Source organism: Sus scrofa, chromosome 18 (assembly GCF_000003025.6).
Source record: "Sus scrofa isolate TJ Tabasco breed Duroc chromosome 18, Sscrofa11.1, whole genome shotgun sequence".
NCBI classification, from domain to species: Eukaryota; Metazoa; Chordata; class Mammalia; order Artiodactyla; family Suidae; genus Sus; species Sus scrofa.
The window spans coordinates 53,371,396-53,388,603 of NC_010460.4; the positions used below are offsets into that span (position 1 = coordinate 53,371,396).

The 17,208-nt window shown below is 39.4% G+C and overlaps 1 long non-coding RNA gene across 2 annotated transcripts in view; it reads right to left on the reverse strand.

Moving 5' to 3' along the window:
- Window positions 1–17,208, reverse strand: part of LOC110257602 — a 44,450-nt gene that overhangs the window by 15,129 nt on the left and 12,113 nt on the right. The window contains exon 3 of one of the 2 annotated variants that reach the window (XR_002340459.1): window positions 521–1,461. The exons of the other annotated variant lie outside the window; for it this stretch is intronic. This is a non-coding gene — a long non-coding RNA (uncharacterized LOC110257602). Of the gene's footprint in view, window positions 1–520; window positions 1,462–17,208 lie in introns of those variants that run through there. 2 annotated transcript variants of the gene reach the window in all.

The following is a 17,208-nucleotide window of genomic DNA, read 5'->3' on the forward strand; positions in this document are numbered from 1 at the left end:
CATCAATTAAAAAACAATTTTTTTTTTTTTGTCTTTTGTCCTTTTTAGGGCCACATCCGTGGCATAGGGAGGTTCCCAGGCTAGGGCTCTAATCGGAGCTGTAGCCACCGGCCTCCGCCAGAGCCACAGCAACACCCGATCCGAGCTGCATCTGCGACCTACACCACAGCTCACAGCAACGCTGGATCCTTAACCCACTGAGTGAGGCCAGGGATCGAACCCGTAACCTCATGGTTCCTAGTCGGAGTCGTTTCTGCTGCACCACAACGGGAACTCCAAAAAAACACATATTTTTAAAAAACATTTTACTGTTAATATTTTAGTAGGTTTATTTTCTGCAGTGAGAGTGGTGATGAAATAGCTGCTCTAGATTCCTTAGATTGACCTCTGTGTTTGGAACTAATATTTTTTTCATAAATTAATTTTATGATTTAAAGTTTGTTTCCTTTTACCAACCTCTACCTCCTACCCCAGCCTCTGACAATCACTTTTCTCCCCTTTCTATGAGTTAGATTCTACAATTAAACAATACAATGAGGTGTCTTTCTCGGAGTAGCTAATGTAGAAGATGTTAACTTTTCGTGATAACATTTTATTGCACAATTGAAACCTAAGATTAAAATTTATATGTTCTCACCCAAAGAAGTAAGACTCTGAGGTGACAGACGCATTATCTCAATGGGGGAGTCCTTTCACAATGAATAATGTATCAAACTGTTACGCTGTACACTTTAACTACCTTATAAATTTGTCTATTAGAGCTCGGTAAAGTTGGGGAGAGGGGAGAACAGTTTTTTCTTGCCGCTGCTTCATCCTTAACATGGCGATCCACGTTTATTTCGTTTCGTCACTTGACATGAGTTGAACCAGACGCTGTCCCAGGAGACGCTGTATAGTCCTAACGAAAGCAGAGGGTTTGACTTTCATACTTAATTGTACTCAGTCTATTTTCTCTCTGTGATTACCAGAGAGGGGACCCTACCCAGAAGGTCGACTGCTGACTTCTTTACGGTAGAAACCCAGAATGAGCTGGGCACCAGCCACTTCTCTAACTGGTACAATCACCTTGGTGACTCTGCGGTAGGGCCCCATTTCATTCACCAAATCAAGGTCCGACCTGCTACTTTCTAAAGTTCTGGCTAAAGCAAAGTCACACTAGTCCTGTTTTGTAATCACATTTCTTACAGTAGCTCAAAGACAGCTGGGGCATTTCCTCTTTTCTCTACTTGAAAACAACTGCTCTTACATGGAGCCACTGTCTCCGTGATGCCTTTAGTGAGGGCATCGTCCCGGCAAAGCACAAGCAGGCTGAGCCGACGGCCTGCGGTTCTGAGTCCGGCAGGTGTGAAGCCAGACGCTGCCCTTCGGGGCTCCCCTGGCCGACTCGCACTTCCCTCTCCTTCTCTCTCACGTCAGGGTCTCTGTGGGCTTCTGTCCTTCTAGGTCCCGCACAGGGTTTTCCTACGCAGGAGATAAAAGTTAGGTTGGCTGATTTTCACCTAGATTAGGTCTCGCATGGATTCTTGAAGTCCCTCAAAATTTCTCTTTTGTGAGTAGTGGGTTAGTAGGTGTCCTGTTTTTCTTTTCCGTGCTCTTCCTTTCTTTTTTCTTTTTCTCTTTTTTCGTGTGTGTGTGAGTGTGTGTGTGTGTGTGTATCTAATCTGAAGTTTCTCTATTTTTTTATTTCTTTGATCATTTTAACGGTGATGTCAGAGAAAAGAGTGCTAAATATGCATCATCAAGATATTATCTTGAACCAGAAGTCTACGTTTCTGTATTAGTTTTCACATTCTAGTCCCATTCGCTTTAAATAGAAGAAAGGTTTTATACCACGAATCTAAAGAAAAGAATTAAAAAGAAGGGAGAGAGGGAGAAAGGAAACAGTACCCAGACAGCAAAGCAATGGAAACACCACAGTGACTGAAGAATTTACAGTGATTAACTTTTTCTAACTGACAGTAGTTTGATAGCCAATAAAAGCAGCAGTAGATACCTGGCAAGAGGAAAACGTTCTGAAGGAAAAGTTACAATAAAAGAAATGTACAAATGTATGTTTAATTTCACTATCCAAGATAAATCCTTCAACCCGCCAAATTCATCCTCTGGGTTTTCAACAGACCAAAGTCAATGCTGACCTTGCAGTAACCTCATGTGGATGCCTTTGGTCTTTGTGGAAAACACTGGAATAGCTTTAATTTAAACGTTTCTCTGTCCACAGCATGACGGAGTGCTAAGGTGTTGCAAACCAAGTCAATCCCTCCAGCTCTGCGAGGCCGTCTTTCAGATTACAAAATTGCACTTAAAATGGCTGGAGCAATTCTCGGCGCTCCTGCTTAGCTCTTGCGGCCTGTTGGCACGAGAACTCTTGGAAGACAGATTGGTGTCCCACAGCAGTGCCCTGTGCTGGATGGGCCTAAATGCTCCCCGGCACTTGCTCTAGCTGTCCTCCCCTCACACATGGCTACTGGCCCTGCCCCCAGATCCCTTCCTGCACTCCTCCTTACCTGCTATACCCTTTATTCACTTGCCACTTAAAGAAGTCCCGTAATAAACAGTCTCACTCGTAAACAAACAACACACCAAAAAATTAAGCTCCAAATAGTTTCCTAAATTGTGGTATTCTATGATGCAGCCATCAAAAATGCAAACAGAGATTTTTAATGTAAAATTATAATGCTAGGGGAAAATTCTGTGACATAAAGCAAAAATAAAGGGTTTATAGGGAAGTATATAACACTACATCAAATGTGGAAAAGGAAAATGTATTTAAAAAAAGAACAAAAGAGAACTAAGATGCTACTAGCGGTTGCCTCAGTGTAGTAGTATTATACATGATAGTTTTTTTTTCTTTTTAAATATCTCCAAATTTCTATAAAATGCATTTTATTGGACAATTTGTATTTTAATGATGTAATTACTTCAAGTTGTTAATAACCTGAAATGTCCAGTAGATCACGGAACTTTATAAAATTGTCTGCATAGTGTGATTTCAACTGAAAATAATGTACAGATGGGACCTGATGAAAACACGGAGAATGTTAGCAGACAATCTCTTCTCTAGGGGAGCTTATGCGTGACTGCTTTTTCCCTCCTTTCAGAGTCCATCTCCATTTTCAGACGGGGCACACTGGTGATGCGTTACTTTTATATGAGACGATCTTGCTCAATCAGAGGAGAAACAAGGAAATGCCTATGTTACCAGTACTCCTCCTGAGCTGTTGTGCTAGAATACTCTGCATAAAAGTCAGAGAGGTGTCTTCAGGAGTGAATGATTTTAGCTTCACACACCTCAAGAGAACAGATTGCACATGCCCTAATTTACAAGCAGAAAACGGTGACGTCAACCAAAATGAGAGGAAATCCTGTGAGAAAATTTCACTTCAACAAAAAGTTTACAAAGGTCCAGCCACAAGCTCACCCTCACACAAGGATCCTGGCAGGACTCTGAGACCGAATGAGAAGGCCGTGACTGCACCCTGACAGTCAGGGCCCCAGGGCTTCCCTCTTCTGCTGGTGCTCGTTGTCGGGGTACAGGCCCGCTGGATGCAGGCAGGAAGGGAAGCGGGAGCTCTGGGAACCTGGCTGGGGCAGAGACGCGTGTGCTGTATGCTCTCGCACCCCAGGGAGTGCACTGCTCGGAAGGAGGGATGTCCTCCGGCGGGAGTCTCCTGGGGGGTCTGGAAGCAGGGGAGCGAGTGCCCCAAAGGAGGCCATACCGTTGCTGTAACCAAAAGAAGGAAGGGCGAACGCATTCTAGCGGGGCCACCGGACCGTCGGCGTCAGACGCTGCTGCTCCAGACGTTTGCGCAACTCTGCGGTGACTCGATGGTTTGTGCAGAACGGTACCCACCCTCTATCTAGCACAAACAGACACACAAAACCAGCTGATATTTATCCACTGAGGAAGACCAAGACATGCTCTTCAGAGGATGAAGAGAAAGTACAGACAAACACATACATTAGGAACTACCAGGCCTGGACCATAACTTCGCTATGTCTATACAAGCGGGAAAGGAGAAACTAAATATTGAATCTGTTTCTTTATTTCACCATGACCCTCCACCTAAACGAATGAAAATCTTTATTCCATTCTCAGTAATTTCTTTTAGAAAAGAGATGCTTGAGAAAAGAATGACGATAAAGGTAACATTTTTCACTTTAGACGAGAATTTGTTTCATGATGCATGTGGAACAACTGGACCCTGAACTGTCCTTTTGTTTTGTATTCTCTTCTTAAAATAAGGATTAATACATTCAGACGCGGGAAAAAATGGCAAATCACATTTTACTACTTTCTGATCTCACACACAGAACACATTTTGTTTCAAGGACATTTCAATATCCAAAAGATAAGCAAAAATATGTTTAAACACATACAGACATAAATAATGAAAACTAACAGTGCAAGCACTTACTAACGTGCACAGCCTGCACACTTAAAGCTCCACACCACTGGAACATGTAATTGTCTTGTATATCTTATATATTACCTTGCATATTGTACTATCTTGTATGTTATTATAAATGAGAAAACTTAGTGTCCCTTAATTTCTTTTTCAAATTTGAGAATTTTATGGAGGGAACATTATGAAACATTAAGTGTACAACAGCGCGTTTGATTTTTATTGCCAAAATAATCTGTTCACTTGCTTCAAAATTGCCAGTTTTCAGCCAAAGATCTTAAGGGAGCTGGAGGTTACTTTTTCTGTTACACTTTTAACAAAAGTCAAAAAAAAAAAACCCAAAAACCATGAAACCTTCAATACTTTCAAGCTCAAATTTCAACCTACTGTTTATTTTTCTTTGTGCTCCCTCTGAGCCAATTAAACAAAGAGCTTGACTTTCAAAGCTGGTCTGGGAGAAGAGAGAGGGGGCACCGCCAGTTGGGATTGGCCCCACTACCAATAAATGTGAAAGACAATAGTTATCACAACAGCTTTCATTATGACTTTCTATTCATTTGCTAAACTTTTCAAGATAGTAAAGTAGATTAATGGGGAAGGGGGAAAAGAAAATCTCGCAAAAATCCCATTTACTGTTTAGGTTAGAGAAATTATACCTGTTTAAAACAAAAATTTTTAATAATTATATTTAAAAATCCATTAGTTTCCAAAGACGGATCTTCATTATACTACTTATTTTCAAACTGAGTCCAACTGCTCTATATTTTTTCTTAAAACACTTTCTTATTTTATACCTACTCCCAAAATGTCAGAAGTACACTCAAATAAATAATTTAGGAAGCTTCTTATCTCTACGTAACATTATACTTAAAAGAGTCTGTGTTAAATTTAAACATGAAAATATTTGTGAAACATTTCATCAAATGTTTAGCTGTGTGATTTTTGTTTTAGTATCTTAAAATACTGAATTTAAAATCAATATATTATTATTTAAACATTCAAATGATACAGAATTTTTTTTAAAAAAGAAAGTTCTTATTCCTCATTTCTTCTCCTCTCAAATCTAGGACTTGGGTGTATGTCTTTCCATATCTCTTTTTATAACACAGAAATGTAGAGAAACATACACAACAAAGAAACACACACACATGCACAGATGGGGTCTACATGACGTGCGAGTGTGTGTGTGTGTGTGTGTGCGTGTGTGAGACTCTACAACTTAATTTCTTCATTCCTCCTCTTATTCTTTCATCATAGACATTCTTCTATATCGGAATAACTACAGCAACCCTATATTTCTCAATGGAGGTCAAGTATTGCATTTTAGGGCTGTACAGGATTTATTTAACCAAATCCTTATAGATGAAAAGACTTTTTTAGTCTTAAAAAAGTATACACCCACATCTAAAAGCTTAAACAACATGAAATGGTCTAAAGCAAAAAAATCCTCCAAAAGATAATAAATTTTAAACAGTTTCTGGGGTTTTTTTTTTTTAGACTTTTGACAGTTAACAATATAACTTTTAGATAAAAAACTTAAAATTGTTACTTGCTGTGTCACTTGACACGGTGTTCATTTTCTTTAATTAAAGTGAATTTAGCGCATTTACAACTACCTCTTGCTTTACTTCCCCTTTGTCCCCTTCATTTTATTATTTTCGGGCTGTTAAATTTTACAACTTTCATGTTGTTTTGTTTGATATACATAGTGAAGCCTTTCATGTTGTTTTGTTTGATATACATAGTGAAGCCTTCCCTGACCAGTGTCATAAATTGAGTCTAATCTGCAAAGGCAGTGAAACGGCATTTGCAGTGCTATGACTGGGTGTGGAGGATTTGCTGCAAAGCCATATGGTGTGATTGGCCCGTGAGCACAGAGCTCAGTCCTTAGAGAATGCACACAATTTTTCCAAATATTAAGGCCCAAAGGACTCTTCTCCAAGTTTGTTTCAGCTTTCTGGGCTGAATTGAAGTTCAATGTAAGGAGGACAAGGATGACAAAGCTCAGAAGCTGTGTGACCCATAGGTAGGCCCTTCCATTTTCGGGGCCTTCCCCTCAGTTGTAGACGGAAAAAGATGCTAGTCTGTTACGGCTAGCTTCAGCGTTTTAATATTCTAAATTATTGAGCGCTACACAGAAATGTGTTGCAGGTACAATGCCACTGCAGCCTTAAAAGCAGAGTTCTAACAATTCCTGTTTTTAATTCCACTTTTTCTAAGTGACGTTAAGTGATCAGCAAAGACCCGTCCTTCTTAACGTCTCCATCCTTTCTAGTCCCTGCAGACGTCTGAAAACATGAGGCAATCACATCAGGCTTTACTGGGATTTTTTGTTTGTTCGTTTGTTTGTCCTGATGCAAAAAAGAACACTCTATTAAGTCCTGATGTGTCCATTTTACAAGGTAAAATTATCACTTACCCCTCTCCATGATAATCAGAGCTAACAATTTAGATAAATCTGGGATACAGTAATGTGTTGTACTAAACAGAGCAAACGTATTTTCTTCTTCACCTTTACACCCACAACCTAGAATCATTTTCATTTTTCTTCCTCTCTAATGACTGTGGGATTAGCACTGGTGATGGCGATGCTGATTCAAAAGGCTGGATGTGGGCATACAAACCAGTAGCACATGCAACTCAACCAGGGCCTGCAAGCACATCTTCCAGCCATTCTGTCAGCTCAGGGATCATTCCTGGTAGACGCACCACCACCAATATGATTCTGACACTTCCTTCTCTCTTCACGTACAGGGGACCCGACCCGATACTTCGGCCGTATCAGCCCCCGCAGATGCTGCTCAGTGTCTCTTCCTGCCAGTTTTGGCTCAGTACCGTGTCTCCTGGGCCACAGACTGTCGGTTGCCATGACGACATTCCCCAGCCGAGGGAGGCCTGGCGGAGCAGTGGTTGGGCCAGGTGGAGAGGAGGAGGTAGAACACAGATGAGCCACCCGGAGTCCCAGCAAGGACCATCAGGAGGCAGGGGGCCATGGGAAAGGAGGAAGCTTCTGTGAGGGCAGAGGTGGTGAGGAAGAAACAGAACCTATTACTGCAAGTTAGCAGGGTCTAGCCTCAGATGCTGCTGAAGCTAGAGAGGGAGGAAGAAGCTGGTGGGGAAAACTGGCAGGAAAAACTAAAACGGTCCAAAAAAATGACAGGAAAGCCTAAGAAAAATGGAAACCCAAAAAGAGACATTTAAGCAACTGAAAAAAATGTCAATTCAGATATTGCAAATATAGTACAAAGATCCTTCTCCATGGCCCGTTTGTGCTTGGACTCATACTGTTTTGACAGGAAATGAGAGGAAAAGGGAGAAACCAACTTCCAGGTGGAAGTGATACGCACTGGTCTCGGTTATGATAGGCTACTGGTTCAGGTCTTTTTGAATTTGTAAGCTGTGGTTAAAAATACCTCTTTTGCCTTCTCCCTTGAAGAGTTAATGGCTTCAGTGAGTTGCTGAATATTCAAGTGCTTGGTAAACTCTAAACCTCCTACCAATGTCAGGACTCATCACCTCTTGATTTTATCATTATCAACATTTAATAGGCTTCTCATTCATTTTCCCAAAACCACCTTTGGAAGACTCTTTTCTTTCATTAATTACAGGATATTCGACTCATATTCTTCTCACAGGAGGAACTGAGACTTATAATCAGCTAAGGCCAGATAACTTTCATTTGCTTTAGGTACTATCAATAGAAATGAGATAAAGTTGGGACCTAATTCCATTCAAATATCCCTCTGTGTACTCAGTCAAAAAAATGTTATGCTATTTATCTTTGATGGATTTCATTTTCTCTGACCAAGCTGCCCAGCAAAATAAGGCAAGACAAAACATACACTGTATAAATGTGTATTAGAGCGCAGTGCTATACAGTGATGTTAGGAATCGACTAGTACAATGCTCTATAAACTTGAATTTGAGATGGATGGGTCATCTAATGACCTTGTTAAAATATAGACTCTGATTTGAATGGTACAGGGTGGAGCAAGACTGCAGTTCTAACAAACTCCCAGGTGTGCTGATACTGTAGGTCTCTGAGAAACAAGAATCTACTGCAGCGGTAAAATAACTCAAAAACTCTGAGTTGCAGAACACCTTCTTTTAATAAAATCTGATAAAATAACTAAAAGCACACCTGTGCACACCAAAGAGCTGGGGGCGTGCCCAGAGACCTGGCTGATCTTTCAGAGTCCCTAGCGGGTTTTGAGTCATTTTCTAGGCACTTTCATGGAAAATCTTAAAATCTGTGGCATGTAATACGAAATGCATAGACTAATCTAAAACTTTTCATCATAAGGAAACAGTGACTCAAGAGACTTCAAATATCAATAAGTGAATTCATAATGCTCTCTATCCATACCCATGCATCCAATGCACATACACTTAACACATTCGCATAGACACTGCAGAGAAAAGCTGTTGCTTTTCAGCATCCAAACTCTATTTGGGAGGAAGCAAACCCGAAGACTAAAGCTGAGAGGGTCTCTCTGCATCCCTTGGCAGGTAAGCAGAAAACAAGCGACCTGGGCTCGCCCAATCCAAAGCACATTGCAGGGACTTGAGCCCTCCATGGCATGAAGCCAAAATTCAGGAACAGCTGGACGTCCTTCATGGTGGTGATTCTGGAAGCCAAAGTTCAAGAATGGTGGTTTGAGGGGTCGCTATTCCAGGTAAATCATGGGAAATGAGTGTAAGAATGAGGAAAGTAAAGAAACATGATAAGTGGAGCAAATAGAATGTAAAAAAGTGGGAGAAGAGATGCGCTTAAGATGACTGAGGAAAGATTTCATGTTGGTAAGTGCGCGGGAATGGAGCACACATTTGGGCTGCGTAGGCTATAGCCCAGCTGCCACAGGGGCTTAAACGGTATCTTGGCACAACACACCTCTTCGGATAGATTGGAAATTTCATGAGGGCTGGATTTTATCCCCAATCCTATGACAAAGGTAAGCTTTTAATATCTGCCAAATCAATGACTGATAGATACACATCCAAAGACGCGCTCAGCATTTCTTAAACGGTGCCCTTTACAAACATGCAGGACAAGGCGAAGTTCAAAAGGTGAGATCAGACCACTAACCAAAAGATCACCATGAACTCCAAGAGTAAGAAGAAATGGGAGCCAGAAAAGTCCTTCCTAAACTTTCTATGATTTTTTTGACTGCTGCCAGTAATTTTGAAGGTAATGGAACTAAAATTATATAGAGAACTGTGGAAAAGTAATGCATTTCTGTTCCCTTCAAGAAGCTATGCAAATGAAAAGAAATATAAAACTATCAAATTTGAAATAAAGGCAAATGGTTGCTAAGGAATTAGGAATGGAGAATCACTGTGCTTTGGAAAAGGAATGAGTTTGGGCCAGAGGTAAAAATTCATCAAATTTTAGTCGATTTTATTTACTTTTGCTTTTCATTTTTATTTTATTGACTTAATTAAATTTTCTTTGTTGTCTTGTTATTTTATTTGTATGTTTTCAGATCTGTTTCTTATGTACCCAGGTGGTTGTTTCCTTTACTTTGCATAATTTGAAAATTATTTTTTCCAATTAATGGTTAATTTACATGTAAAATACCTTTACTTGTATTTATTTAGTTCTATCTTCATACATCTTTATCACTCCAAAAATAAAATACATGTATTTGAGAATCCCCTACCCACACACATTTCATGAAACATTTTGCAAGCAATTATTCACACTCCTACTCTAAGATTTTGTTGGTATAATTTGGGATTTCATATCCAGAATATCATCACTTTTAAACATTTTTAGTTTCTTTTGGGAGAATTACTTAACATTTTCTATTGTTTTTAACTTCTCACTATATTAACAACAGCAATTTCAATACTGATTATTTGGTTTCAATTACTCACTACCTTTTTTTTTTTTTTTTACAGCGCAATCTAATCCTCATTGGCTTTAATTATTTGCCCTATTTTCTTTTACAACACATAATCGTCATTACTTAGTTTTTTGGTTTGATTCATTCCTCAGTCAGCTGGAATACTTTTTCAAGTTTTTTAAATCTTTTCTTTTTTCCAGAAAAGGAATGTGGGTAAAAACATTTGGAGTCCTTTTATGTCTATTAATATCTCTCTATTGCTCTCAAACATGAATGATAGCCTGTCTGGCTATAAAAGTCCTGGGTTTCAATATACTTCTCTCAAGAATCTTGCGTTCATTTCTCTTCTGTATTTTTCATATTGTGGAGAGTCTGATATCAATTGCGAATCCAAATTTTTTCCTTTTATAAACAAACTTCTTCCTCTGTCATCTTGACGCTTCATTTTTTTTTTCATTCAGGACTTTCATCATCATAGTTCAGATAAACAATTTTCTCTGAGTTTTAAGTCCCCACTGCCAAGAAATATTCTACCATTACTTGTTTGGGAATCGCTTTTCCCATAACTGCTCTGTTTTCTCTTGTAAGTATCTTTGATTTCTTAAGAATGCCCTTTATATTTCTGATCAGTACATTTATCTCTTTAACTCTTTTACTCTAAATCCTGTGACAGTTTCTCAATTTGGTATAATAATCCACTGATTCCATTTTCTGGAATATTCAACTTTTTTTGCCTCCATGCTGTAACTACCGCATGTTAATCATCTTTTTCGTATGGGAGCTGTCTTCTGATAAGTGCCTTGTTTGAAGACACAATAGCTCCCTGAATTACCAAAAAAAAAAAAAAAAAAAAAAAAAAAACTCTCATTTCTTGCAATAAATCTGTTCCACAGATTTGCAGGAGCATTTATTCTTTCCCAGGTTTTCTGTTCTTGGATTCTTGGATTACTGGCTATCTCATACAGCTGGTCACCTTTCTCTTTGTTCATCTCTACAGTTCATTGTTTCTGTGTTTACATTTTGTTTTACTTTTCTGTACTAAGAGAGTAAGATGTGCGCTCTCACATACCAAATTAGTGGGAAAAGCAAAGTGTACGTGTGCTGTGGGTTTATTTCGTCACTTCAGACTGTCTCTCAACTGTGGGATGAAAGATGGCTCAATAAGAGAAGTCAGGTCACCAGTGTCAGTTGAGGCTTCCAGAGGATGGATTCACTGTGACTTGTGCTGGAAGAGCCCCTTCCTCTACAAGCTGCAAGACTACATCCCTTAGCCACCGGAGGAAGCAGGTGCATTACAAAGCATGTCAGTGGCTCACCCGCTGAGAGAGCACCCTGCACTCCTACGTCAGGGAGAGAGTACCACTGCATTTTCTCAGGGATGTCAGGACCACCCACTGGCTTCTCAGCAGCTCACCTCTGCTCAGGCACTGCTTCAAACTTCCTGAAGCCTGTGGGCTTTCCCCATCATCTCCATTTCTCATTCCTCAGGCAAAACTCCCTGTGGCCTCTGGTGACTCATAGATCGACCAGTCCTTCTCAATCTTGCCTCCCCTCACGATGTTTCATGAAAATTTTTCCAAACATCTGACAGAAAAATACTACTTTCCCTCACTTTTAGTTCTTTATGGGTTTTACTCAATTTACGTATCTTTTTCGTTATCTTAATGGTAAGTGGATGAGTCAGATGGTACGTGGAGATTTCCATCTTTATCCTGAGTTTCTTGCTTCTCTTAACTTTTTTTTTTTCACATTTCTGACCACATGAAAACAAACTCATCCTTCATTTTAAAGCTGATGAGTGAATTTCTGAGATTAAATCCGGATCCTGAAATCTCGAAGGTTGGCTCTGTCCAACAGAGCTTTCTGCAATGAAGGAAATGTTCTATTGATTTGTTACATTCAGAAGCCCCTAGGCTCACATAGTTATTGAGCACTTGAAATGTAGCTTATGCAACTAGAGACTGAATTTTAAATTCTACTTCATTTAAATTTAAGTGGCCAAATGCAACTAGCAGTTAGTGTACTGGACAGCAGCATCCTGGATAAACATTACTTAAGTTGCAATATCTTTGAAAATGGAATTCCCTAGGCCTCACACCAAACTTACCACAATTTGGTGGGTTTTCTGCATGGGGGGCTGCGTTTTTTAAAAGTTCTCTCCATGATTCTTAATATGCACCAAGATGGCGTTAGATGGCTGGAGACCAGGAAGAACAGAAATGAGGCTTGGAAGGGTAATGGCCTTGTGTTCTGCTGAGGTTTAATACAAACTCAGTAACGTGAATTACGCACATTAGAAGTTTAACTAGAAAGTGCTGAACTTGTACTACCATCCCCCACCCTGACCTGAGACAGACTGAGAGAGACCGTGCCTGTCAATGCAGACTTCTACACGCAACCCACAAACAGAACCCTTCTCAACAGAATCTTAGCCACCCCTGAGTATCAGCCCCAGAGAGGAAATTTAATTGCTGTCTAGCTCTCTATATATATCAAATGTTTTCTGTGAAAGGCCACATATAAACATCTTAGGCATTGTGGTCCATATGCTCTTTGTCACGATGACTCAGCCACTGGAGCATGAAGGATGTCACAGACCATTCATAAACAAGTATGTGTGACTATGTTCTAATAAAACTTTATTTATGGACAGTGAAATGAAAATTCCATAGAAATCTCCCACATAATAGAGCATTATTTTTGTTTTTCACCCACTTATAAATATAAAACCTATTCTTAGCTCTTACGCATAAATAAACAGGCTGTGGGGTGGATTTGGTCCCAGGTGATAGTTTGCCGACTCTCATCTAAATGACAGCTAAGGTCTCTTCCATTTGTAGTATTTTATGAGCAAGAGACTTTCTGCTATACATTTCCTAGAGTTGGACTTGAGTATAATGTGCTGTGGTTCTGTGGTTCTTTTAACATAATACCAGGATCTGCACAATTCAGTGTATGAAACACAGACCTAATAGTGATAATATTCCTTTATAACATGAGTGGCTAATGAACAAATACATATGAAGGCAAATATAGTGATGTCAACTTTTTGCCCTTTAAACTACTTTACAAGTTTTTAAATATTTTCAAGTAAATTTATACTGAATTTTATTTCAACAAAACCGATAAACAAAACTTTTGAGAGTATTCTAGTCATGCTACTTTTTTAAAAAAATCAAGATTCTATTTATACTAAACTGACCTTATGCTCTAAGGTAGAACAGTATTTTTTTCTACAAATCTACTACTAATTTTAGTTGGTATTTAATTTCTTTCTAGTGGATGAATAAGTAACAAAAGCAAATGCTTCCTAGAGACCTGCCAAGAGATCACGGAGAAGATTCCCCTAAACGCCAGCGCTATGACCCAGCAAAGCTCACTCACCACCACTTCACCACCCCCCTTGACTCAGGACGGCTCTAGGTCAGAACACACTGCTGCGACTGAGCCTCAACCTGGGCAGGGCTCTATGCTCATAATGACACACACGTCGCGTTTCCCAAACTCCTACACATTAGCTCTGGTTACTGGTTTATCATTACTCTTCCTGCCTCCCCTAAACTGTATACTTTTCACATTTCCTTTATTACACAGTCAAGATAAGACAGTTAAATATCAATATATGATTCTAAAGCATTCATATTTTAAAAATAAGGACATTCTACTCTTTTTAACAGCAACAGTGGATTTTTAAATTTTGTTGCATTTTTTCTAACTACAGACTTGAAATACATTCTCTTACCTATTAGGAGGTTAATAGTAGTCTTTTTTTTTTTTTTTTAACAAAGATTGCCTTCTTTTGAAAACTCCTATTTTCTTAATTTTAAGACTTTAATTTTAATTTTACTTTGTTTCTCTTTTTTTACATATTACTATGTTGAATGTGGTTTTAAAAATCTTCTCTGCCTAATATTCTATGATTCCAACTTATTTAATAAAAACTTCTCCCCAAATAAATGGGAAATTACTAGCAACCTCTGACTGGGTTGTTAATTACTATCCTGGGGCCAAGTTGATGTAGCATTTTCAGCAATACTAAAATACAAAACCAAACACACACACACACAAACTGACCTACAGATTTTAAAATAAATATACTAAAGCTAAACTAAACATTTCCTTATACTTATTATTCAGCATTTTCTTAAGTAAAATTTGCTAAAGGACTGAAAATGCTGAAGCAGAAAAAAAAAGTCATTAAAATAAAAGAAAAATAAAGAGGCAAGACTTCTTTCTATGAATTTTAAACATAAAAATACCTAAGCACTATATAAAAATAAGAGGAATAAATGGCATTATATTTTAAATAAAAATACTTAATGTTTTGCCTCGTCCTGCTTAACCTACAAGATGATATTTAAGAGGCAAATATAAGAACTTCACAGCTAAAAGAGACTTTCAAAATGCCTTTATCCATTAGAAACAAAATCTGGAAAAGCAGGTGTTCATTAGCAGTAGAATCAGCACGAGAATACTTACAGGATAGTTCCTTAACCTGCCTGTGCTGGTCAGCGCAGTCCTTTAAAATTATTTGATTTCAGGTGACTTGGGGGGGGTCACTAATAAGTTCGACATAAAAATAGCCCACATTTATAGTATTTCTGCTGTTTATACTACTTACAGGCTAAGGTAACCAGTAAGCTAATAAGTCACCCTAAGCCCCACTATATAAGTAGCAACCCTCACATGGAGTTATTTTACAATTTTACCCATCCAGTGGGTAGAGAACCATGAAGAAACGACAACCATTCACCCCCGTTGTCTTTTTCCATTTCCTTTTTTACAACAGAAAATACACTTTTCTACAAACAAGTTGCCTGACACGCAAGTGACCAACACAAGACAATATTTTCACTTGAGTAACAGGTACGGTAAGTTAACACTGATTAACTGGGCACAGTCTTCAGAGTCTGCAATGTCCAAGGCTAAAGCAAACACTTCCCAATACAGCCTATGTGCTCATGAATCTCTTTTCTTCATGTGTCAAGCAAATCCACTCTGGAGACAGTACAGTACTGTTTGTGAAGAAGGATGAAATTGAATAGAAAATACTCGGTAGAATACCTGCAGTGACAGCCACTCAGTGACAGTATTCTTTCTCCTGTTACTCCCTATAGGAGGTCCTGCAGTCATTGGCTAAATACTACCATTTCGATCTGACAGAATTATTACAACTTTATGTATCTAACTGCTACAGCTACTCAACTAAGAATGATACACAACTGCTGAATTACAAAACCATTAGCCCAAGAGATTAAAACTATCACAAACAACTCAAACCTTCTTCTCATCTCTCAAAACCACGGAGCCAGAAGAGTGAGTGATTCCCCTTCTCTATCTTATGAGAAGCACAGAAATAGAAGTTTGGAAGAGTCAGACTTCAGACTTCCGGTGAAATGAAATAGTAGGCTACTGCTTTTTTTCTTCTTTGCACAAAGAAGACGTTAGGGATTCATGCTCTGACAGCCCATTCAGTGACTAGAAAGTGGTGGGTGAAGAATCTGAAAAATCTAAACTTCAGAGGCAAATAATCTGAACACACCTCCACGGAATAAATAAGTAGCCCTGACTTACACACCAACCCTGACAGCTATTATTAGATCCCACTGGTTAATTAGGCAAACATATTTGGCTAATTTCCCTGCAAATTCACCATCAATGTCAACACATTTGGATAATCCTAAAAGGCTGGGAATTTACAAGTCATAAACATTTAACAAAATAGCTAGCTTCTTAAAATACTTTTCCCATCTGTGTTAAACCACAGAAAATCTAACCAGAACAGCATTATACCCCACAGACTACATGAGTTTTTATTAGAGATAGTAAGTCACCTAGAGTTCTATGCTTTAAGGGTAGGGGAGGAAACACAACACAATGAAACAAAAAACTCAACTCTGACTCAATTTCGATTGCCTTTTTAAAAGTTTCTCAGAAGCTTTATTCACTTACGCACACGTTTACTTTTTATCTGTAAGTGCTTTGTTCACCGTCTCTTCAAACCATCACCTGCATTATGAAGCCTGGCCCTTCCCCTATAACCGAGTTACCCCGTCAATGCTCCGGTGGATACTCAGTCCCTCTGCTACTTAGTGCACTAAAGCACTTTAATTTTTTTTTTTAAGACCTTCCAGTAAACTTGTACTGAATTTTATAAATTTTATGAATTTTAAGACTTGCCCCCCGTGCGGCTCTCTGATTACTGCTCAGTTCTCAGCGTTTCACCTTTGACGCTGGAAGTGCACAGGATGCATATTTATCAGCCTCTTCGCCATCATTTACCATCCTTCACAGCCCACCATCAGCTTCCTCAGCCGCTTCTCTGCCTGAATCATTACCTTCTGCCCCTCTTCTTCTGTCATCACCAGTGACTGAAATAGGACAGCTGATATTCTAACTCACTGCTGTTCACTTGCCTCCACTTTTTTGACCCTCGAGTCCAGCAACCTCAGCCTCCAATGAGTGCAGTCGTATCCTGCGGATCTCGACCCAACACCTCCAAGATCTCAAACCTTCTTATCTTCTCCGAGTGTGAGCTGATTACAGATCCCACAACGCTTTACTCTCCGCTTACTCGTGTGCTAACGATCACCACCGGTATTGCCTCTTGTCCCTTTGGGGCTCTCTGGCTGGTCACTTCAATACGGGCCTCACTGACACATGAGGCAGCAGATTGCTAGGCCTCCACTCACACACACACTGTTTTTCTCAACCTTGCTATGTCTCCCAAAAGGATGAGTGTCCAGGGGCTACTTCCTGATCTCCCCAAAGTGCCCAGTCCCCATGGAGCTCAGCTTGATGGGAGAGTGGGACACCCTTCGACTCACTGTTCTGAATCACCTTTTGTCACTGAGTGCTCCAACTGACAGGGCTTTAGGCTCAAAGTTCCACATTTTCTCACACGAGACAGCTCTCATTTTTCCCTCTCAGGTACAAACTCATCTGCTAACATTCTTCTC